The sequence below is a fragment of the Schistocerca cancellata genome, unplaced genomic scaffold, assembly GCF_023864275.1.
Source record: "Schistocerca cancellata isolate TAMUIC-IGC-003103 unplaced genomic scaffold, iqSchCanc2.1 HiC_scaffold_1085, whole genome shotgun sequence".
In the NCBI taxonomy this organism is placed as follows: Eukaryota; Metazoa; Arthropoda; class Insecta; order Orthoptera; family Acrididae; genus Schistocerca; species Schistocerca cancellata.
This window is the reverse complement of record NW_026047084.1, coordinates 1-17,308: the sequence shown is the minus strand read 5'-3', so window position 1 is coordinate 17,308 and position 17,308 is coordinate 1. Positions and strand designations below refer to the sequence as shown.

The 17,308-nt window shown below is 54.1% G+C and overlaps 43 non-coding genes across 43 annotated transcripts; 34 read left to right on the top strand and 9 right to left on the bottom strand.

Moving 5' to 3' along the window:
• Positions 1-137: 137 nt before the first annotated feature.
• Positions 138-209, top strand: Trnae-uuc (transfer RNA glutamic acid (anticodon UUC)). The gene has a single exon. It is a non-coding gene; the product is annotated as a tRNA-Glu (tRNA).
• A 199-nt stretch (positions 210-408) lies between these two features.
• Positions 409-482, top strand: Trnai-aau (transfer RNA isoleucine (anticodon AAU)). Its single transcript has one exon. It is a non-coding gene; the product is annotated as a tRNA-Ile (tRNA).
• Positions 483-1,065: 583 nt separating this feature from the next.
• Positions 1,066-1,137, bottom strand: Trnag-ucc (transfer RNA glycine (anticodon UCC)). The gene has a single exon. It is a non-coding gene; the product is annotated as a tRNA-Gly (tRNA).
• Positions 1,138-1,498: 361 nt separating this feature from the next.
• On the top strand, positions 1,499-1,572 carry Trnag-gcc (transfer RNA glycine (anticodon GCC)). The gene has a single exon. It is a non-coding gene; the product is annotated as a tRNA-Gly (tRNA).
• Positions 1,573-1,729: 157 nt separating this feature from the next.
• Positions 1,730-1,802, top strand: Trnam-cau (transfer RNA methionine (anticodon CAU)). Its single transcript has one exon. It is a non-coding gene; the product is annotated as a tRNA-Met (tRNA).
• Positions 1,803-2,107: 305 nt separating this feature from the next.
• Positions 2,108-2,179, top strand: Trnae-uuc (transfer RNA glutamic acid (anticodon UUC)). The gene has a single exon. It is a non-coding gene; the product is annotated as a tRNA-Glu (tRNA).
• Positions 2,180-2,378: 199 nt separating this feature from the next.
• On the top strand, positions 2,379-2,452 carry Trnai-aau (transfer RNA isoleucine (anticodon AAU)). The gene has a single exon. It is a non-coding gene; the product is annotated as a tRNA-Ile (tRNA).
• Positions 2,453-3,034: 582 nt separating this feature from the next.
• Trnag-ucc (transfer RNA glycine (anticodon UCC)) lies at positions 3,035-3,106 on the bottom strand. Its single transcript has one exon. It is a non-coding gene; the product is annotated as a tRNA-Gly (tRNA).
• Positions 3,107-3,467: 361 nt separating this feature from the next.
• Positions 3,468-3,538, top strand: Trnag-gcc (transfer RNA glycine (anticodon GCC)). Its single transcript has one exon. It is a non-coding gene; the product is annotated as a tRNA-Gly (tRNA).
• A 160-nt stretch (positions 3,539-3,698) lies between these two features.
• On the top strand, positions 3,699-3,771 carry Trnam-cau (transfer RNA methionine (anticodon CAU)). Its single transcript has one exon. It is a non-coding gene; the product is annotated as a tRNA-Met (tRNA).
• A 305-nt stretch (positions 3,772-4,076) lies between these two features.
• Positions 4,077-4,148, top strand: Trnae-uuc (transfer RNA glutamic acid (anticodon UUC)). Its single transcript has one exon. It is a non-coding gene; the product is annotated as a tRNA-Glu (tRNA).
• Positions 4,149-4,347: 199 nt separating this feature from the next.
• Trnai-aau (transfer RNA isoleucine (anticodon AAU)) lies at positions 4,348-4,421 on the top strand. Its single transcript has one exon. It is a non-coding gene; the product is annotated as a tRNA-Ile (tRNA).
• A 583-nt stretch (positions 4,422-5,004) lies between these two features.
• Trnag-ucc (transfer RNA glycine (anticodon UCC)) lies at positions 5,005-5,076 on the bottom strand. The gene has a single exon. It is a non-coding gene; the product is annotated as a tRNA-Gly (tRNA).
• A 361-nt stretch (positions 5,077-5,437) lies between these two features.
• Trnag-gcc (transfer RNA glycine (anticodon GCC)) lies at positions 5,438-5,511 on the top strand. The gene has a single exon. It is a non-coding gene; the product is annotated as a tRNA-Gly (tRNA).
• Positions 5,512-5,668: 157 nt separating this feature from the next.
• On the top strand, positions 5,669-5,741 carry Trnam-cau (transfer RNA methionine (anticodon CAU)). Its single transcript has one exon. It is a non-coding gene; the product is annotated as a tRNA-Met (tRNA).
• A 305-nt stretch (positions 5,742-6,046) lies between these two features.
• Positions 6,047-6,118, top strand: Trnae-uuc (transfer RNA glutamic acid (anticodon UUC)). The gene has a single exon. It is a non-coding gene; the product is annotated as a tRNA-Glu (tRNA).
• A 199-nt stretch (positions 6,119-6,317) lies between these two features.
• On the top strand, positions 6,318-6,391 carry Trnai-aau (transfer RNA isoleucine (anticodon AAU)). The gene has a single exon. It is a non-coding gene; the product is annotated as a tRNA-Ile (tRNA).
• Positions 6,392-6,974: 583 nt separating this feature from the next.
• Positions 6,975-7,046, bottom strand: Trnag-ucc (transfer RNA glycine (anticodon UCC)). Its single transcript has one exon. It is a non-coding gene; the product is annotated as a tRNA-Gly (tRNA).
• A 361-nt stretch (positions 7,047-7,407) lies between these two features.
• Positions 7,408-7,481, top strand: Trnag-gcc (transfer RNA glycine (anticodon GCC)). Its single transcript has one exon. It is a non-coding gene; the product is annotated as a tRNA-Gly (tRNA).
• Positions 7,482-7,638: 157 nt separating this feature from the next.
• On the top strand, positions 7,639-7,711 carry Trnam-cau (transfer RNA methionine (anticodon CAU)). Its single transcript has one exon. It is a non-coding gene; the product is annotated as a tRNA-Met (tRNA).
• Positions 7,712-8,016: 305 nt separating this feature from the next.
• Trnae-uuc (transfer RNA glutamic acid (anticodon UUC)) lies at positions 8,017-8,088 on the top strand. Its single transcript has one exon. It is a non-coding gene; the product is annotated as a tRNA-Glu (tRNA).
• A 199-nt stretch (positions 8,089-8,287) lies between these two features.
• Trnai-aau (transfer RNA isoleucine (anticodon AAU)) lies at positions 8,288-8,361 on the top strand. The gene has a single exon. It is a non-coding gene; the product is annotated as a tRNA-Ile (tRNA).
• A 583-nt stretch (positions 8,362-8,944) lies between these two features.
• Positions 8,945-9,016, bottom strand: Trnag-ucc (transfer RNA glycine (anticodon UCC)). Its single transcript has one exon. It is a non-coding gene; the product is annotated as a tRNA-Gly (tRNA).
• A 361-nt stretch (positions 9,017-9,377) lies between these two features.
• Trnag-gcc (transfer RNA glycine (anticodon GCC)) lies at positions 9,378-9,451 on the top strand. The gene has a single exon. It is a non-coding gene; the product is annotated as a tRNA-Gly (tRNA).
• A 157-nt stretch (positions 9,452-9,608) lies between these two features.
• On the top strand, positions 9,609-9,681 carry Trnam-cau (transfer RNA methionine (anticodon CAU)). The gene has a single exon. It is a non-coding gene; the product is annotated as a tRNA-Met (tRNA).
• A 305-nt stretch (positions 9,682-9,986) lies between these two features.
• Trnae-uuc (transfer RNA glutamic acid (anticodon UUC)) lies at positions 9,987-10,058 on the top strand. Its single transcript has one exon. It is a non-coding gene; the product is annotated as a tRNA-Glu (tRNA).
• Positions 10,059-10,257: 199 nt separating this feature from the next.
• Positions 10,258-10,331, top strand: Trnai-aau (transfer RNA isoleucine (anticodon AAU)). The gene has a single exon. It is a non-coding gene; the product is annotated as a tRNA-Ile (tRNA).
• A 583-nt stretch (positions 10,332-10,914) lies between these two features.
• Trnag-ucc (transfer RNA glycine (anticodon UCC)) lies at positions 10,915-10,986 on the bottom strand. Its single transcript has one exon. It is a non-coding gene; the product is annotated as a tRNA-Gly (tRNA).
• A 361-nt stretch (positions 10,987-11,347) lies between these two features.
• Positions 11,348-11,421, top strand: Trnag-gcc (transfer RNA glycine (anticodon GCC)). Its single transcript has one exon. It is a non-coding gene; the product is annotated as a tRNA-Gly (tRNA).
• A 157-nt stretch (positions 11,422-11,578) lies between these two features.
• Trnam-cau (transfer RNA methionine (anticodon CAU)) lies at positions 11,579-11,651 on the top strand. Its single transcript has one exon. It is a non-coding gene; the product is annotated as a tRNA-Met (tRNA).
• Positions 11,652-11,956: 305 nt separating this feature from the next.
• On the top strand, positions 11,957-12,028 carry Trnae-uuc (transfer RNA glutamic acid (anticodon UUC)). The gene has a single exon. It is a non-coding gene; the product is annotated as a tRNA-Glu (tRNA).
• A 199-nt stretch (positions 12,029-12,227) lies between these two features.
• On the top strand, positions 12,228-12,301 carry Trnai-aau (transfer RNA isoleucine (anticodon AAU)). The gene has a single exon. It is a non-coding gene; the product is annotated as a tRNA-Ile (tRNA).
• Positions 12,302-12,884: 583 nt separating this feature from the next.
• On the bottom strand, positions 12,885-12,956 carry Trnag-ucc (transfer RNA glycine (anticodon UCC)). Its single transcript has one exon. It is a non-coding gene; the product is annotated as a tRNA-Gly (tRNA).
• A 361-nt stretch (positions 12,957-13,317) lies between these two features.
• On the top strand, positions 13,318-13,391 carry Trnag-gcc (transfer RNA glycine (anticodon GCC)). The gene has a single exon. It is a non-coding gene; the product is annotated as a tRNA-Gly (tRNA).
• Positions 13,392-13,548: 157 nt separating this feature from the next.
• Trnam-cau (transfer RNA methionine (anticodon CAU)) lies at positions 13,549-13,621 on the top strand. Its single transcript has one exon. It is a non-coding gene; the product is annotated as a tRNA-Met (tRNA).
• Positions 13,622-13,926: 305 nt separating this feature from the next.
• Positions 13,927-13,998, top strand: Trnae-uuc (transfer RNA glutamic acid (anticodon UUC)). Its single transcript has one exon. It is a non-coding gene; the product is annotated as a tRNA-Glu (tRNA).
• Positions 13,999-14,197: 199 nt separating this feature from the next.
• Trnai-aau (transfer RNA isoleucine (anticodon AAU)) lies at positions 14,198-14,271 on the top strand. The gene has a single exon. It is a non-coding gene; the product is annotated as a tRNA-Ile (tRNA).
• A 583-nt stretch (positions 14,272-14,854) lies between these two features.
• On the bottom strand, positions 14,855-14,926 carry Trnag-ucc (transfer RNA glycine (anticodon UCC)). The gene has a single exon. It is a non-coding gene; the product is annotated as a tRNA-Gly (tRNA).
• A 361-nt stretch (positions 14,927-15,287) lies between these two features.
• Trnag-gcc (transfer RNA glycine (anticodon GCC)) lies at positions 15,288-15,361 on the top strand. Its single transcript has one exon. It is a non-coding gene; the product is annotated as a tRNA-Gly (tRNA).
• A 157-nt stretch (positions 15,362-15,518) lies between these two features.
• Positions 15,519-15,591, top strand: Trnam-cau (transfer RNA methionine (anticodon CAU)). The gene has a single exon. It is a non-coding gene; the product is annotated as a tRNA-Met (tRNA).
• A 305-nt stretch (positions 15,592-15,896) lies between these two features.
• Positions 15,897-15,968, top strand: Trnae-uuc (transfer RNA glutamic acid (anticodon UUC)). The gene has a single exon. It is a non-coding gene; the product is annotated as a tRNA-Glu (tRNA).
• A 199-nt stretch (positions 15,969-16,167) lies between these two features.
• On the top strand, positions 16,168-16,241 carry Trnai-aau (transfer RNA isoleucine (anticodon AAU)). Its single transcript has one exon. It is a non-coding gene; the product is annotated as a tRNA-Ile (tRNA).
• A 583-nt stretch (positions 16,242-16,824) lies between these two features.
• Positions 16,825-16,896, bottom strand: Trnag-ucc (transfer RNA glycine (anticodon UCC)). The gene has a single exon. It is a non-coding gene; the product is annotated as a tRNA-Gly (tRNA).
• Positions 16,897-17,308: the final 412 nt, after the last annotated feature.

Genomic DNA, 17,308 nt, shown 5'->3' with positions numbered 1-17,308 from the left:
TGCTCTGCGACGTTTGAGGTGCGCGCCTTGCCAGTCAGTATGTGCAAAGATGCTCGCAAAGAGAGAAGGGCGCCGACGTGGCACTCGACACGAAATGCGACAAGCGACCGTACGAACGGTCCAATGGAACGGCCACATCCGGTGTGGTCTAGTGGCTAGGATACCTGGCTTTCACCCAGGAGGCCCGGGTTCGATTCCCGGTACCGGAACGTAATTTTTTTCCACACGAATCGTGACAAGTTTGAGCTGTCCGAGCGGCCGTTTCCCGTCCTGCTCGCAATATAGCTACTGTTTCGTGACCGTCAGCAGAATATAGACTAGGGAAGCAGACACACGACGACCATAGAAATGGTGTATGGCTTCATGCCAGCTGTTTCCAGTTTAGGGCTGAGCAACTGCATCTGCCGAGGCCCTTTAGCTCAGTTGGTTAGAGCGTCGTGCTAATAACGCGAAGGTCGCGGGTTCGATCCCCCCACGGGCCACTACTCTTTTACTACTACGAAAAGGCAGCGCCGATTTCAGCTGGCGAGTGTGATGACCAAAAGATCATCACCATGCGTGGAAGTTGACAGAGGAATCGAACCCGACTTGTCGGGAAGCGCTACAGCATTCACTCGGCAATGGGAATAATATTTTGAATACACTGGTTCTCAACCGATGAAGAGAAAATGAAAGAAAATGTCTGATTGCCGATGCGTAACAACTTTGGCCCTTGTCAGTACTTGGGCGGGTGAGCGCGTGGGAACACAGTGTACTATTGGCAGTTTTACTTCCTATTTTTCTTTTCGGAGCTACAGCCCGATTCGGTGAGGGAGACGCCACCGTGAAATGAAGGGGCGTGCTGTGTGTCCATCGCCTCGCCTCTCCTCCCCTCTCTCAGTCGTTTATCGTGCTTGTCGTTTTGATATAGGCCGATTTGAGAGCGTCAGCTCTCGCGTCAGCTGAGCAAAGTCGAGACAAGTCGAGACACACTAAGGGCTGGTATGCAGCGAGTAAGAGGGGGGAAAAAAACAATAATTTAAGAGCGCGCGGCAAAAGTACTCATACGCGAAATTAAAAGCCTGCTGCGGTGGCCGGGAATCGAACCCGGATCAACTGCTTGGAAGGCAACTATGCTGACCATTACACCACCACCGCACAAGCGAGCGCCCCGCCTCCGCGCTGTGTCGGCTTCCCGCCTGTCGGCAGCGGCCGAAGGTGATCGTACCTGGCAGGCGCATTTCGAGGTAGGCTAGGGGAGCACATCCAGACGCATTCGGACAGCGTATCCGCGCACATTTCGCATCCTTTGGCAAGAGTCGGCGCCGGCGACGCAACAGTACGCAGAGGACCGCGTTCTGGAGGCATTTTTAAGCAGTGCCGTGCAGTGCAGTGCAGTGCAGTGCAGGATTCAGCGTCTGCAGCGTCTTCTGCACAGAATGCTACGGCGCTTGACGGCAGCCCCACTTTCCCTTGAGACATCTGCTCGGGAAGCAGCGCGAAGTTACCGCTGGCCAGAGCATCGGTGGTTCAGTGGTAGAATGCTCGCCTGCCACGCGGGCGGCCCGGGTTCGATTCCCGGCCGATGGATCATTTTGCTTTCCCGCGATAATGCTGCCGCAACACCGCAATCAACTGGGCCGGCAATGAACGTGTAGCAACAGAACACGTTATCCAGGAAGTACAGTGTTTCTACGTCTAATATTGGGTACGCAACTTACCCAGTTTCCAGGAGAAACGGTTCACCCGTGCCTCGGTAGCGCAGTAGGCAGCGCGTAAGTCTCATAATCTTAAGGTCGTGAGTTCGATCCTCACCCGGGGCATTTAATTTTCTGTGACTGATGGTGGTGCTGTTGCTAGGGCGCCAACGTATTTCTTGTTTGTTATCCACAACGTTTCAACGCTTCAGCGGGAAAATGTTTACTTCCGCTTATTGCTACTTACAGCTTCCCTTTTCCTCTTCTTCCAGCACAGCATGAAGCCAAAAGCATTGCTCTGCGACGTTTGAGGTGCGCGCCTTGCCAGTCAGTATGTGCAAAGATGCTCGCAAAGAGAGAAGGGCGCCGACGTGGCACTCGACACGAAATGCGACAAGCGACCGTACGAACGGTCCAATGGAACGGCCACATCCGGTGTGGTCTAGTGGCTAGGATACCTGGCTTTCACCCAGGAGGCCCGGGTTCGATTCCCGGTACCGGAACGTAATTTTTTTCCACACGAATCGTGACAAGTTTGAGCTGTCCGAGCGGCCGTTTCCCGTCCTGCTCGCAATATAGCTACTGTTTCGTGACCGTCAGCAGAATATAGACTAGGGAAGCAGACACACGACGACCATAGAAATGGTGTATGGCTTCATGCCAGCTGTTTCCAGTTTAGGGCTGAGCAACTGCATCTGCCGAGGCCCGTTAGCTCAGTTGGTTAGAGCGTCGTGCTAATAACGCGAAGGTCGCGGGTTCGATCCCCCCACGGGCCACTACTCTTTTACTACTACGAAAAGGCAGCGCCGATTTCAGCTGGCGAGTGTGATGACCAAAAGATCATCACCATGCGTGGAAGTTGACAGAGGATCCGAACCCGACTTGTCGGGAAGCGCTACAGCATTCACTCGGCAATGGGCATAATATTTTGAATACACTGGTTCTCAACCGATGAAGAGAAAATGAAAGAAAATGTCTGATTGCCGATGCGTAACAACTTTGGCCCTTGTCAGTACTTGGGCGGGTGAGCGCGTGGGAACACAGTGTACTATTGGCAGTTTTACTTCCTATTTTTCTTTTCGGAGCTACAGCCCGATTCGGTGAGGGAGACGCCACCGTGAAATGAAGGGGCGTGCTGTGTGTCCATCGCCTCGCCTCTCCTCCCCTCTCTCAGTCGTTTATCGTGCTTGTCGTTTTGATATAGGCCGATTTGAGAGCGTCAGCTCTCGCGTCAGCTGAGCAAAGTCGAGACAAGTCGAGACACACTAAGGGCTGGTATGCAGCGAGTAAGAGGGGGGAAAAAACAATAATTTAAGAGCGCGCGGCAAAAGTACTCATACGCGAAATTAAAAGCCTGCTGCGGTGGCCGGGAATCGAACCCGGATCAACTGCTTGGAAGGCAACTATGCTGACCATTACACCACCACCGCACAAGCGAGCGCCCCGCCTCCGCGCTGTGTCGGCTTCCCGCCTGTCGGCAGCGGCCGAAGGTGATCGTACCTGGCAGGCGCATTTCGAGGTAGGCTAGGGGAGCACATCCAGACGCATTCGGACAGCGTATCCGCGCACATTTCGCATCCTTTGGCAAGAGTCGGCGCCGGCGACGCAACAGTACGCAGAGGACCGCGTTCTGGAGGCATTTTTAAGCAGTGCCGTGCAGTGCAGTGCAGTGCAGTGCAGGATTCAGCGTCTGCAGCGTCTTCTGCACAGAATGCTACGGCGCTTGACGGCAGCCCCACTTTCCCTTGAGACATCTGCTCGGGAAGCAGCGCGAAGTTACCGCTGGCCAGAGCATCGGTGGTTCAGTGGTAGAATGCTCGCCTGCCACGCGGGCGGCCCGGGTTCGATTCCCGGCCGATGCATCATTTTGCTTTCCCGCGATAATGCTGCCGCAACACCGCAATCAACTGGGCCGGCAATGAACGTGTAGCAACAGAACACGTTATCCAGGAAGTACAGTGTTTCTACGTCTAATATTGGGTACGCAACTTACCCAGTTTCCAGGAGAAACGGTTCACCCGTGCCTCGGTAGCGCAGTAGGCAGCGCGTAAGTCTCATAATCTTAAGGTCGTGAGTTCGATCCTCACCCGGGGCATTTAATTTTCTGTGACTGATGGTGGTGCTGTTGCTAGGGCGCCAACGTATTTCTTGTTTGTTATCCACAACGTTTCAACGCTTCAGCGGGAAAATGTTTACTTCCGCTTATTGCTACTTACAGCTTCCCTTTTCCTCTTCTTCCAGCACAGCATGAAGCCAAAAGCATTGCTCTGCGACGTTTGAGGTGCGCGCCTTGCCAGTCAGTATGTGCAAAGATGCTCGCAAAGAGAGAAGGGCGCCGACGTGGCACTCGACACGAAATGCGACAAGCGACCGTACGAACGGTCCAATGGAACGGCCACATCCGGTGTGGTCTAGTGGCTAGGATACCTGGCTTTCACCCAGGAGGCCCGGGTTCGATTCCCGGTACCGGAACGTAATTTTTTTCCACACGAATCGTGACAAGTTTGAGCTGTCCGAGCGGCCGTTTCCCGTCCTGCTCGCAATATAGCTACTGTTTCGTGACCGTCAGCAGAATATAGACTAGGGAAGCAGACACACGACGACCATAGAAATGGTGTATGGCTTCATGCCAGCTGTTTCCAGTTTAGGGCTGAGCAACTGCATCTGCCGAGGCCCTTTAGCTCAGTTGGTTAGAGCGTCGTGCTAATAACGCGAAGGTCGCGGGTTCGATCCCCCCACGGGCCACTACTCTTTTACTACTACGAAAAGGCAGCGCCGATTTCAGCTGGCGAGTGTGATGACCAAAAGATCATCACCATGCGTGGAAGTTGACAGAGGAATCGAACCCGACTTGTCGGGAAGCGCTACAGCATTCACTCGGCAATGGGAATAATATTTTGAATACACTGGTTCTCAACCGATGAAGAGAAAATGAAAGAAAATGTCTGATTGCCGATGCGTAACAACTTTGGCCCTTGTCAGTACTTGGGCGGGTGAGCGCGTGGGAACACAGTGTACTATTGGCAGTTTTACTTCCTATTTTTCTTTTCGGAGCTACAGCCCGATTCGGTGAGGGAGACGCCACCGTGAAATGAAGGGGCGTGCTGTGTGTCCATCGCCTCGCCTCTCCTCCCCTCTCTCAGTCGTTTATCGTGCTTGTCGTTTTGATATAGGCCGATTTGAGAGCGTCAGCTCTCGCGTCAGCTGAGCAAAGTCGAGACAAGTCGAGACACACTAAGGGCTGGTATGCAGCGAGTAAGAGGGGGGAAAAAAACAATAATTTAAGAGCGCGCGGCAAAAGTACTCATACGCGAAATTAAAAGCCTGCTGCGGTGGCCGGGAATCGAACCCGGATCAACTGCTTGGAAGGCAACTATGCTGACCATTACACCACCACCGCACAAGCGAGCGCCCCGCCTCCGCGCTGTGTCGGCTTCCCGCCTGTCGGCAGCGGCCGAAGGTGATCGTACCTGGCAGGCGCATTTCGAGGTAGGCTAGGGGAGCACATCCAGACGCATTCGGACAGCGTATCCGCGCACATTTCGCATCCTTTGGCAAGAGTCGGCGCCGGCGACGCAACAGTACGCAGAGGACCGCGTTCTGGAGGCATTTTTAAGCAGTGCCGTGCAGTGCAGTGCAGTGCAGTGCAGGATTCAGCGTCTGCAGCGTCTTCTGCACAGAATGCTACGGCGCTTGACGGCAGCCCCACTTTCCCTTGAGACATCTGCTCGGGAAGCAGCGCGAAGTTACCGCTGGCCAGAGCATCGGTGGTTCAGTGGTAGAATGCTCGCCTGCCACGCGGGCGGCCCGGGTTCGATTCCCGGCCGATGGATCATTTTGCTTTCCCGCGATAATGCTGCCGCAACACCGCAATCAACTGGGCCGGCAATGAACGTGTAGCAACAGAACACGTTATCCAGGAAGTACAGTGTTTCTACGTCTAATATTGGGTACGCAACTTACCCAGTTTCCAGGAGAAACGGTTCACCCGTGCCTCGGTAGCGCAGTAGGCAGCGCGTAAGTCTCATAATCTTAAGGTCGTGAGTTCGATCCTCACCCGGGGCATTTAATTTTCTGTGACTGATGGTGGTGCTGTTGCTAGGGCGCCAACGTATTTCTTGTTTGTTATCCACAACGTTTCAACGCTTCAGCGGGAAAATGTTTACTTCCGCTTATTGCTACTTACAGCTTCCCTTTTCCTCTTCTTCCAGCACAGCATGAAGCCAAAAGCATTGCTCTGCGACGTTTGAGGTGCGCGCCTTGCCAGTCAGTATGTGCAAAGATGCTCGCAAAGAGAGAAGGGCGCCGACGTGGCACTCGACACGAAATGCGACAAGCGACCGTACGAACGGTCCAATGGAACGGCCACATCCGGTGTGGTCTAGTGGCTAGGATACCTGGCTTTCACCCAGGAGGCCCGGGTTCGATTCCCGGTACCGGAACGTAATTTTTTTCCACACGAATCGTGACAAGTTTGAGCTGTCCGAGCGGCCGTTTCCCGTCCTGCTCGCAATATAGCTACTGTTTCGTGACCGTCAGCAGAATATAGACTAGGGAAGCAGACACACGACGACCATAGAAATGGTGTATGGCTTCATGCCAGCTGTTTCCAGTTTAGGGCTGAGCAACTGCATCTGCCGAGGCCCGTTAGCTCAGTTGGTTAGAGCGTCGTGCTAATAACGCGAAGGTCGCGGGTTCGATCCCCCCACGGGCCACTACTCTTTTACTACTACGAAAAGGCAGCGCCGATTTCAGCTGGCGAGTGTGATGACCAAAAGATCATCACCATGCGTGGAAGTTGACAGAGGATCCGAACCCGACTTGTCGGGAAGCGCTACAGCATTCACTCGGCAATGGGCATAATATTTTGAATACACTGGTTCTCAACCGATGAAGAGAAAATGAAAGAAAATGTCTGATTGCCGATGCGTAACAACTTTGGCCCTTGTCAGTACTTGGGCGGGTGAGCGCGTGGGAACACAGTGTACTATTGGCAGTTTTACTTCCTATTTTTCTTTTCGGAGCTACAGCCCGATTCGGTGAGGGAGACGCCACCGTGAAATGAAGGGGCGTGCTGTGTGTCCATCGCCTCGCCTCTCCTCCCCTCTCTCAGTCGTTTATCGTGCTTGTCGTTTTGATATAGGCCGATTTGAGAGCGTCAGCTCTCGCGTCAGCTGAGCAAAGTCGAGACAAGTCGAGACACACTAAGGGCTGGTATGCAGCGAGTAAGAGGGGGGAAAAAAACAATAATTTAAGAGCGCGCGGCAAAAGTACTCATACGCGAAATTAAAAGCCTGCTGCGGTGGCCGGGAATCGAACCCGGATCAACTGCTTGGAAGGCAACTATGCTGACCATTACACCACCACCGCACAAGCGAGCGCCCCGCCTCCGCGCTGTGTCGGCTTCCCGCCTGTCGGCAGCGGCCGAAGGTGATCGTACCTGGCAGGCGCATTTCGAGGTAGGCTAGGGGAGCACATCCAGACGCATTCGGACAGCGTATCCGCGCACATTTCGCATCCTTTGGCAAGAGTCGGCGCCGGCGACGCAACAGTACGCAGAGGACCGCGTTCTGGAGGCATTTTTAAGCAGTGCCGTGCAGTGCAGTGCAGTGCAGTGCAGGATTCAGCGTCTGCAGCGTCTTCTGCACAGAATGCTACGGCGCTTGACGGCAGCCCCACTTTCCCTTGAGACATCTGCTCGGGAAGCAGCGCGAAGTTACCGCTGGCCAGAGCATCGGTGGTTCAGTGGTAGAATGCTCGCCTGCCACGCGGGCGGCCCGGGTTCGATTCCCGGCCGATGGATCATTTTGCTTTCCCGCGATAATGCTGCCGCAACACCGCAATCAACTGGGCCGGCAATGAACGTGTAGCAACAGAACACGTTATCCAGGAAGTACAGTGTTTCTACGTCTAATATTGGGTACGCAACTTACCCAGTTTCCAGGAGAAACGGTTCACCCGTGCCTCGGTAGCGCAGTAGGCAGCGCGTAAGTCTCATAATCTTAAGGTCGTGAGTTCGATCCTCACCCGGGGCATTTAATTTTCTGTGACTGATGGTGGTGCTGTTGCTAGGGCGCCAACGTATTTCTTGTTTGTTATCCACAACGTTTCAACGCTTCAGCGGGAAAATGTTTACTTCCGCTTATTGCTACTTACAGCTTCCCTTTTCCTCTTCTTCCAGCACAGCATGAAGCCAAAAGCATTGCTCTGCGACGTTTGAGGTGCGCGCCTTGCCAGTCAGTATGTGCAAAGATGCTCGCAAAGAGAGAAGGGCGCCGACGTGGCACTCGACACGAAATGCGACAAGCGACCGTACGAACGGTCCAATGGAACGGCCACATCCGGTGTGGTCTAGTGGCTAGGATACCTGGCTTTCACCCAGGAGGCCCGGGTTCGATTCCCGGTACCGGAACGTAATTTTTTTCCACACGAATCGTGACAAGTTTGAGCTGTCCGAGCGGCCGTTTCCCGTCCTGCTCGCAATATAGCTACTGTTTCGTGACCGTCAGCAGAATATAGACTAGGGAAGCAGACACACGACGACCATAGAAATGGTGTATGGCTTCATGCCAGCTGTTTCCAGTTTAGGGCTGAGCAACTGCATCTGCCGAGGCCCGTTAGCTCAGTTGGTTAGAGCGTCGTGCTAATAACGCGAAGGTCGCGGGTTCGATCCCCCCACGGGCCACTACTCTTTTACTACTACGAAAAGGCAGCGCCGATTTCAGCTGGCGAGTGTGATGACCAAAAGATCATCACCATGCGTGGAAGTTGACAGAGGATCCGAACCCGACTTGTCGGGAAGCGCTACAGCATTCACTCGGCAATGGGCATAATATTTTGAATACACTGGTTCTCAACCGATGAAGAGAAAATGAAAGAAAATGTCTGATTGCCGATGCGTAACAACTTTGGCCCTTGTCAGTACTTGGGCGGGTGAGCGCGTGGGAACACAGTGTACTATTGGCAGTTTTACTTCCTATTTTTCTTTTCGGAGCTACAGCCCGATTCGGTGAGGGAGACGCCACCGTGAAATGAAGGGGCGTGCTGTGTGTCCATCGCCTCGCCTCTCCTCCCCTCTCTCAGTCGTTTATCGTGCTTGTCGTTTTGATATAGGCCGATTTGAGAGCGTCAGCTCTCGCGTCAGCTGAGCAAAGTCGAGACAAGTCGAGACACACTAAGGGCTGGTATGCAGCGAGTAAGAGGGGGGAAAAAAACAATAATTTAAGAGCGCGCGGCAAAAGTACTCATACGCGAAATTAAAAGCCTGCTGCGGTGGCCGGGAATCGAACCCGGATCAACTGCTTGGAAGGCAACTATGCTGACCATTACACCACCACCGCACAAGCGAGCGCCCCGCCTCCGCGCTGTGTCGGCTTCCCGCCTGTCGGCAGCGGCCGAAGGTGATCGTACCTGGCAGGCGCATTTCGAGGTAGGCTAGGGGAGCACATCCAGACGCATTCGGACAGCGTATCCGCGCACATTTCGCATCCTTTGGCAAGAGTCGGCGCCGGCGACGCAACAGTACGCAGAGGACCGCGTTCTGGAGGCATTTTTAAGCAGTGCCGTGCAGTGCAGTGCAGTGCAGTGCAGGATTCAGCGTCTGCAGCGTCTTCTGCACAGAATGCTACGGCGCTTGACGGCAGCCCCACTTTCCCTTGAGACATCTGCTCGGGAAGCAGCGCGAAGTTACCGCTGGCCAGAGCATCGGTGGTTCAGTGGTAGAATGCTCGCCTGCCACGCGGGCGGCCCGGGTTCGATTCCCGGCCGATGGATCATTTTGCTTTCCCGCGATAATGCTGCCGCAACACCGCAATCAACTGGGCCGGCAATGAACGTGTAGCAACAGAACACGTTATCCAGGAAGTACAGTGTTTCTACGTCTAATATTGGGTACGCAACTTACCCAGTTTCCAGGAGAAACGGTTCACCCGTGCCTCGGTAGCGCAGTAGGCAGCGCGTAAGTCTCATAATCTTAAGGTCGTGAGTTCGATCCTCACCCGGGGCATTTAATTTTCTGTGACTGATGGTGGTGCTGTTGCTAGGGCGCCAACGTATTTCTTGTTTGTTATCCACAACGTTTCAACGCTTCAGCGGGAAAATGTTTACTTCCGCTTATTGCTACTTACAGCTTCCCTTTTCCTCTTCTTCCAGCACAGCATGAAGCCAAAAGCATTGCTCTGCGACGTTTGAGGTGCGCGCCTTGCCAGTCAGTATGTGCAAAGATGCTCGCAAAGAGAGAAGGGCGCCGACGTGGCACTCGACACGAAATGCGACAAGCGACCGTACGAACGGTCCAATGGAACGGCCACATCCGGTGTGGTCTAGTGGCTAGGATACCTGGCTTTCACCCAGGAGGCCCGGGTTCGATTCCCGGTACCGGAACGTAATTTTTTTCCACACGAATCGTGACAAGTTTGAGCTGTCCGAGCGGCCGTTTCCCGTCCTGCTCGCAATATAGCTACTGTTTCGTGACCGTCAGCAGAATATAGACTAGGGAAGCAGACACACGACGACCATAGAAATGGTGTATGGCTTCATGCCAGCTGTTTCCAGTTTAGGGCTGAGCAACTGCATCTGCCGAGGCCCGTTAGCTCAGTTGGTTAGAGCGTCGTGCTAATAACGCGAAGGTCGCGGGTTCGATCCCCCCACGGGCCACTACTCTTTTACTACTACGAAAAGGCAGCGCCGATTTCAGCTGGCGAGTGTGATGACCAAAAGATCATCACCATGCGTGGAAGTTGACAGAGGATCCGAACCCGACTTGTCGGGAAGCGCTACAGCATTCACTCGGCAATGGGCATAATATTTTGAATACACTGGTTCTCAACCGATGAAGAGAAAATGAAAGAAAATGTCTGATTGCCGATGCGTAACAACTTTGGCCCTTGTCAGTACTTGGGCGGGTGAGCGCGTGGGAACACAGTGTACTATTGGCAGTTTTACTTCCTATTTTTCTTTTCGGAGCTACAGCCCGATTCGGTGAGGGAGACGCCACCGTGAAATGAAGGGGCGTGCTGTGTGTCCATCGCCTCGCCTCTCCTCCCCTCTCTCAGTCGTTTATCGTGCTTGTCGTTTTGATATAGGCCGATTTGAGAGCGTCAGCTCTCGCGTCAGCTGAGCAAAGTCGAGACAAGTCGAGACACACTAAGGGCTGGTATGCAGCGAGTAAGAGGGGGGAAAAAAACAATAATTTAAGAGCGCGCGGCAAAAGTACTCATACGCGAAATTAAAAGCCTGCTGCGGTGGCCGGGAATCGAACCCGGATCAACTGCTTGGAAGGCAACTATGCTGACCATTACACCACCACCGCACAAGCGAGCGCCCCGCCTCCGCGCTGTGTCGGCTTCCCGCCTGTCGGCAGCGGCCGAAGGTGATCGTACCTGGCAGGCGCATTTCGAGGTAGGCTAGGGGAGCACATCCAGACGCATTCGGACAGCGTATCCGCGCACATTTCGCATCCTTTGGCAAGAGTCGGCGCCGGCGACGCAACAGTACGCAGAGGACCGCGTTCTGGAGGCATTTTTAAGCAGTGCCGTGCAGTGCAGTGCAGTGCAGTGCAGGATTCAGCGTCTGCAGCGTCTTCTGCACAGAATGCTACGGCGCTTGACGGCAGCCCCACTTTCCCTTGAGACATCTGCTCGGGAAGCAGCGCGAAGTTACCGCTGGCCAGAGCATCGGTGGTTCAGTGGTAGAATGCTCGCCTGCCACGCGGGCGGCCCGGGTTCGATTCCCGGCCGATGGATCATTTTGCTTTCCCGCGATAATGCTGCCGCAACACCGCAATCAACTGGGCCGGCAATGAACGTGTAGCAACAGAACACGTTATCCAGGAAGTACAGTGTTTCTACGTCTAATATTGGGTACGCAACTTACCCAGTTTCCAGGAGAAACGGTTCACCCGTGCCTCGGTAGCGCAGTAGGCAGCGCGTAAGTCTCATAATCTTAAGGTCGTGAGTTCGATCCTCACCCGGGGCATTTAATTTTCTGTGACTGATGGTGGTGCTGTTGCTAGGGCGCCAACGTATTTCTTGTTTGTTATCCACAACGTTTCAACGCTTCAGCGGGAAAATGTTTACTTCCGCTTATTGCTACTTACAGCTTCCCTTTTCCTCTTCTTCCAGCACAGCATGAAGCCAAAAGCATTGCTCTGCGACGTTTGAGGTGCGCGCCTTGCCAGTCAGTATGTGCAAAGATGCTCGCAAAGAGAGAAGGGCGCCGACGTGGCACTCGACACGAAATGCGACAAGCGACCGTACGAACGGTCCAATGGAACGGCCACATCCGGTGTGGTCTAGTGGCTAGGATACCTGGCTTTCACCCAGGAGGCCCGGGTTCGATTCCCGGTACCGGAACGTAATTTTTTTCCACACGAATCGTGACAAGTTTGAGCTGTCCGAGCGGCCGTTTCCCGTCCTGCTCGCAATATAGCTACTGTTTCGTGACCGTCAGCAGAATATAGACTAGGGAAGCAGACACACGACGACCATAGAAATGGTGTATGGCTTCATGCCAGCTGTTTCCAGTTTAGGGCTGAGCAACTGCATCTGCCGAGGCCCGTTAGCTCAGTTGGTTAGAGCGTCGTGCTAATAACGCGAAGGTCGCGGGTTCGATCCCCCCACGGGCCACTACTCTTTTACTACTACGAAAAGGCAGCGCCGATTTCAGCTGGCGAGTGTGATGACCAAAAGATCATCACCATGCGTGGAAGTTGACAGAGGATCCGAACCCGACTTGTCGGGAAGCGCTACAGCATTCACTCGGCAATGGGCATAATATTTTGAATACACTGGTTCTCAACCGATGAAGAGAAAATGAAAGAAAATGTCTGATTGCCGATGCGTAACAACTTTGGCCCTTGTCAGTACTTGGGCGGGTGAGCGCGTGGGAACACAGTGTACTATTGGCAGTTTTACTTCCTATTTTTCTTTTCGGAGCTACAGCCCGATTCGGTGAGGGAGACGCCACCGTGAAATGAAGGGGCGTGCTGTGTGTCCATCGCCTCGCCTCTCCTCCCCTCTCTCAGTCGTTTATCGTGCTTGTCGTTTTGATATAGGCCGATTTGAGAGCGTCAGCTCTCGCGTCAGCTGAGCAAAGTCGAGACAAGTCGAGACACACTAAGGGCTGGTATGCAGCGAGTAAGAGGGGGGAAAAAAACAATAATTTAAGAGCGCGCGGCAAAAGTACTCATACGCGAAATTAAAAGCCTGCTGCGGTGGCCGGGAATCGAACCCGGATCAACTGCTTGGAAGGCAACTATGCTGACCATTACACCACCACCGCACAAGCGAGCGCCCCGCCTCCGCGCTGTGTCGGCTTCCCGCCTGTCGGCAGCGGCCGAAGGTGATCGTACCTGGCAGGCGCATTTCGAGGTAGGCTAGGGGAGCACATCCAGACGCATTCGGACAGCGTATCCGCGCACATTTCGCATCCTTTGGCAAGAGTCGGCGCCGGCGACGCAACAGTACGCAGAGGACCGCGTTCTGGAGGCATTTTTAAGCAGTGCCGTGCAGTGCAGTGCAGTGCAGTGCAGGATTCAGCGTCTGCAGCGTCTTCTGCACAGAATGCTACGGCGCTTGACGGCAGCCCCACTTTCCCTTGAGACATCTGCTCGGGAAGCAGCGCGAAGTTACCGCTGGCCAGAGCATCGGTGGTTCAGTGGTAGAATGCTCGCCTGCCACGCGGGCGGCCCGGGTTCGATTCCCGGCCGATGGATCATTTTGCTTTCCCGCGATAATGCTGCCGCAACACCGCAATCAACTGGGCCGGCAATGAACGTGTAGCAACAGAACACGTTATCCAGGAAGTACAGTGTTTCTACGTCTAATATTGGGTACGCAACTTACCCAGTTTCCAGGAGAAACGGTTCACCCGTGCCTCGGTAGCGCAGTAGGCAGCGCGTAAGTCTCATAATCTTAAGGTCGTGAGTTCGATCCTCACCCGGGGCATTTAATTTTCTGTGACTGATGGTGGTGCTGTTGCTAGGGCGCCAACGTATTTCTTGTTTGTTATCCACAACGTTTCAACGCTTCAGCGGGAAAATGTTTACTTCCGCTTATTGCTACTTACAGCTTCCCTTTTCCTCTTCTTCCAGCACAGCATGAAGCCAAAAGCATTGCTCTGCGACGTTTGAGGTGCGCGCCTTGCCAGTCAGTATGTGCAAAGATGCTCGCAAAGAGAGAAGGGCGCCGACGTGGCACTCGACACGAAATGCGACAAGCGACCGTACGAACGGTCCAATGGAACGGCCACATCCGGTGTGGTCTAGTGGCTAGGATACCTGGCTTTCACCCAGGAGGCCCGGGTTCGATTCCCGGTACCGGAACGTAATTTTTTTCCACACGAATCGTGACAAGTTTGAGCTGTCCGAGCGGCCGTTTCCCGTCCTGCTCGCAATATAGCTACTGTTTCGTGACCGTCAGCAGAATATAGACTAGGGAAGCAGACACACGACGACCATAGAAATGGTGTATGGCTTCATGCCAGCTGTTTCCAGTTTAGGGCTGAGCAACTGCATCTGCCGAGGCCCGTTAGCTCAGTTGGTTAGAGCGTCGTGCTAATAACGCGAAGGTCGCGGGTTCGATCCCCCCACGGGCCACTACTCTTTTACTACTACGAAAAGGCAGCGCCGATTTCAGCTGGCGAGTGTGATGACCAAAAGATCATCACCATGCGTGGAAGTTGACAGAGGATCCGAACCCGACTTGTCGGGAAGCGCTACAGCATTCACTCGGCAATGGGCATAATATTTTGAATACACTGGTTCTCAACCGATGAAGAGAAAATGAAAGAAAATGTCTGATTGCCGATGCGTAACAACTTTGGCCCTTGTCAGTACTTGGGCGGGTGAGCGCGTGGGAACACAGTGTACTATTGGCAGTTTTACTTCCTATTTTTCTTTTCGGAGCTACAGCCCGATTCGGTGAGGGAGACGCCACCGTGAAATGAAGGGGCGTGCTGTGTGTCCATCGCCTCGCCTCTCCTCCCCTCTCTCAGTCGTTTATCGTGCTTGTCGTTTTGATATAGGCCGATTTGAGAGCGTCAGCTCTCGCGTCAGCTGAGCAAAGTCGAGACAAGTCGAGACACACTAAGGGCTGGTATGCAGCGAGTAAGAGGGGGGAAAAAAACAATAATTTAAGAGCGCGCGGCAAAAGTACTCATACGCGAAATTAAAAGCCTGCTGCGGTGGCCGGGAATCGAACCCGGATCAACTGCTTGGAAGGCAACTATGCTGACCATTACACCACCACCGCACAAGCGAGCGCCCCGCCTCCGCGCTGTGTCGGCTTCCCGCCTGTCGGCAGCGGCCGAAGGTGATCGTACCTGGCAGGCGCATTTCGAGGTAGGCTAGGGGAGCACATCCAGACGCATTCGGACAGCGTATCCGCGCACATTTCGCATCCTTTGGCAAGAGTCGGCGCCGGCGACGCAACAGTACGCAGAGGACCGCGTTCTGGAGGCATTTTTAAGCAGTGCCGTGCAGTGCAGTGCAGTGCAGTGCAGGATTCAGCGTCTGCAGCGTCTTCTGCACAGAATGCTACGGCGCTTGACGGCAGCCCCACTTTCCCTTGAGACATCTGCTCGGGAAGCAGCGCGAAGTTACCGCTGGCCAGAGCATCGGTGGTTCAGTGGTAGAATGCTCGCCTGCCACGCGGGCGGCCCGGGTTCGATTCCCGGCCGATGGATCATTTTGCTTTCCCGCGATAATGCTGCCGCAACACCGCAATCAACTGGGCCGGCAATGAACGTGTAGCAACAGAACACGTTATCCAGGAAGTACAGTGTTTCTACGTCTAATATTGGGTACGCAACTTACCCAGTTTCCAGGAGAAACGGTTCACCCGTGCCTCGGTAGCGCAGTAGGCAGCGCGTAAGTCTCATAATCTTAAGGTCGTGAGTTCGATCCTCACCCGGGGCATTTAATTTTCTGTGACTGATGGTGGTGCTGTTGCTAGGGCGCCAACGTATTTCTTGTTTGTTATCCACAACGTTTCAACGCTTCAGCGGGAAAATGTTTACTTCCGCTTATTGCTACTTACAGCTTCCCTTTTCCTCTTCTTCCAGCACAGCATGAAGCCAAAAGCATTGCTCTGCGACGTTTGAGGTGCGCGCCTTGCCAGTCAGTATGTGCAAAGATGCTCGCAAAGAGAGAAGGGCGCCGACGTGGCACTCGACACGAAATGCGACAAGCGACCGTACGAACGGTCCAATGGAACGGCCACATCCGGTGTGGTCTAGTGGCTAGGATACCTGGCTTTCACCCAGGAGGCCCGGGTTCGATTCCCGGTACCGGAACGTAATTTTTTTCCACACGAATCGTGACAAGTTTGAGCTGTCCGAGCGGCCGTTTCCCGTCCTGCTCGCAATATAGCTACTGTTTCGTGACCGTCAGCAGAATATAGACTAGGGAAGCAGACACACGACGACCATAGAAATGGTGTATGGCTTCATGCCAGCTGTTTCCAGTTTAGGGCTGAGCAACTGCATCTGCCGAGGCCCGTTAGCTCAGTTGGTTAGAGCGTCGTGCTAATAACGCGAAGGTCGCGGGTTCGATCCCCCCACGGGCCACTACTCTTTTACTACTACGAAAAGGCAGCGCCGATTTCAGCTGGCGAGTGTGATGACCAAAAGATCATCACCATGCGTGGAAGTTGACAGAGGATCCGAACCCGACTTGTCGGGAAGCGCTACAGCATTCACTCGGCAATGGGCATAATATTTTGAATACACTGGTTCTCAACCGATGAAGAGAAAATGAAAGAAAATGTCTGATTGCCGATGCGTAACAACTTTGGCCCTTGTCAGTACTTGGGCGGGTGAGCGCGTGGGAACACAGTGTACTATTGGCAGTTTTACTTCCTATTTTTCTTTTCGGAGCTACAGCCCGATTCGGTGAGGGAGACGCCACCGTGAAATGAAGGGGCGTGCTGTGTGTCCATCGCCTCGCCTCTCCTCCCCTCTCTCAGTCGTTTATCGTGCTTGTCGTTTTGATATAGGCCGATTTGAGAGCGTCAGCTCTCGCGTCAGCTGAGCAAAGTCGAGACAAGTCGAGACACACTAAGGGCTGGTATGCAGCGAGTAAGAGGGGGGAAAAAAACAATAATTTAAGAGCGCGCGGCAAAAGTACTCATACGCGAAATTAAAAGCCTGCTGCGGTGGCCGGGAATCGAACCCGGATCAACTGCTTGGAAGGCAACTATGCTGACCATTACACCACCACCGCACAAGCGAGCGCCCCGCCTCCGCGCTGTGTCGGCTTCCCGCCTGTCGGCAGCGGCCGAAGGTGATCGTACCTGGCAGGCGCATTTCGAGGTAGGCTAGGGGAGCACATCCAGACGCATTCGGACAGCGTATCCGCGCACATTTCGCATCCTTTGGCAAGAGTCGGCGCCGGCGACGCAACAGTACGCAGAGGACGCGTTCTGGAGGCATTTTTAAGCAGTGCCGTGCAGTGCAGTGCAGTGCAGTGCAGGATTCAGCGTCTGCAGCGTCTTCTGCACAGAATGCTACGGCGCTTGACGGCAGCCCCACTTTCCCTTGAGACATCTGCTCGGGAAGCAGCGCGAAGTTACCGCTGGCCAGAGCATCGGTGGTTCAGTGGTAGAATGCTCGCCTGCCACGCGGGCGGCCCGGGT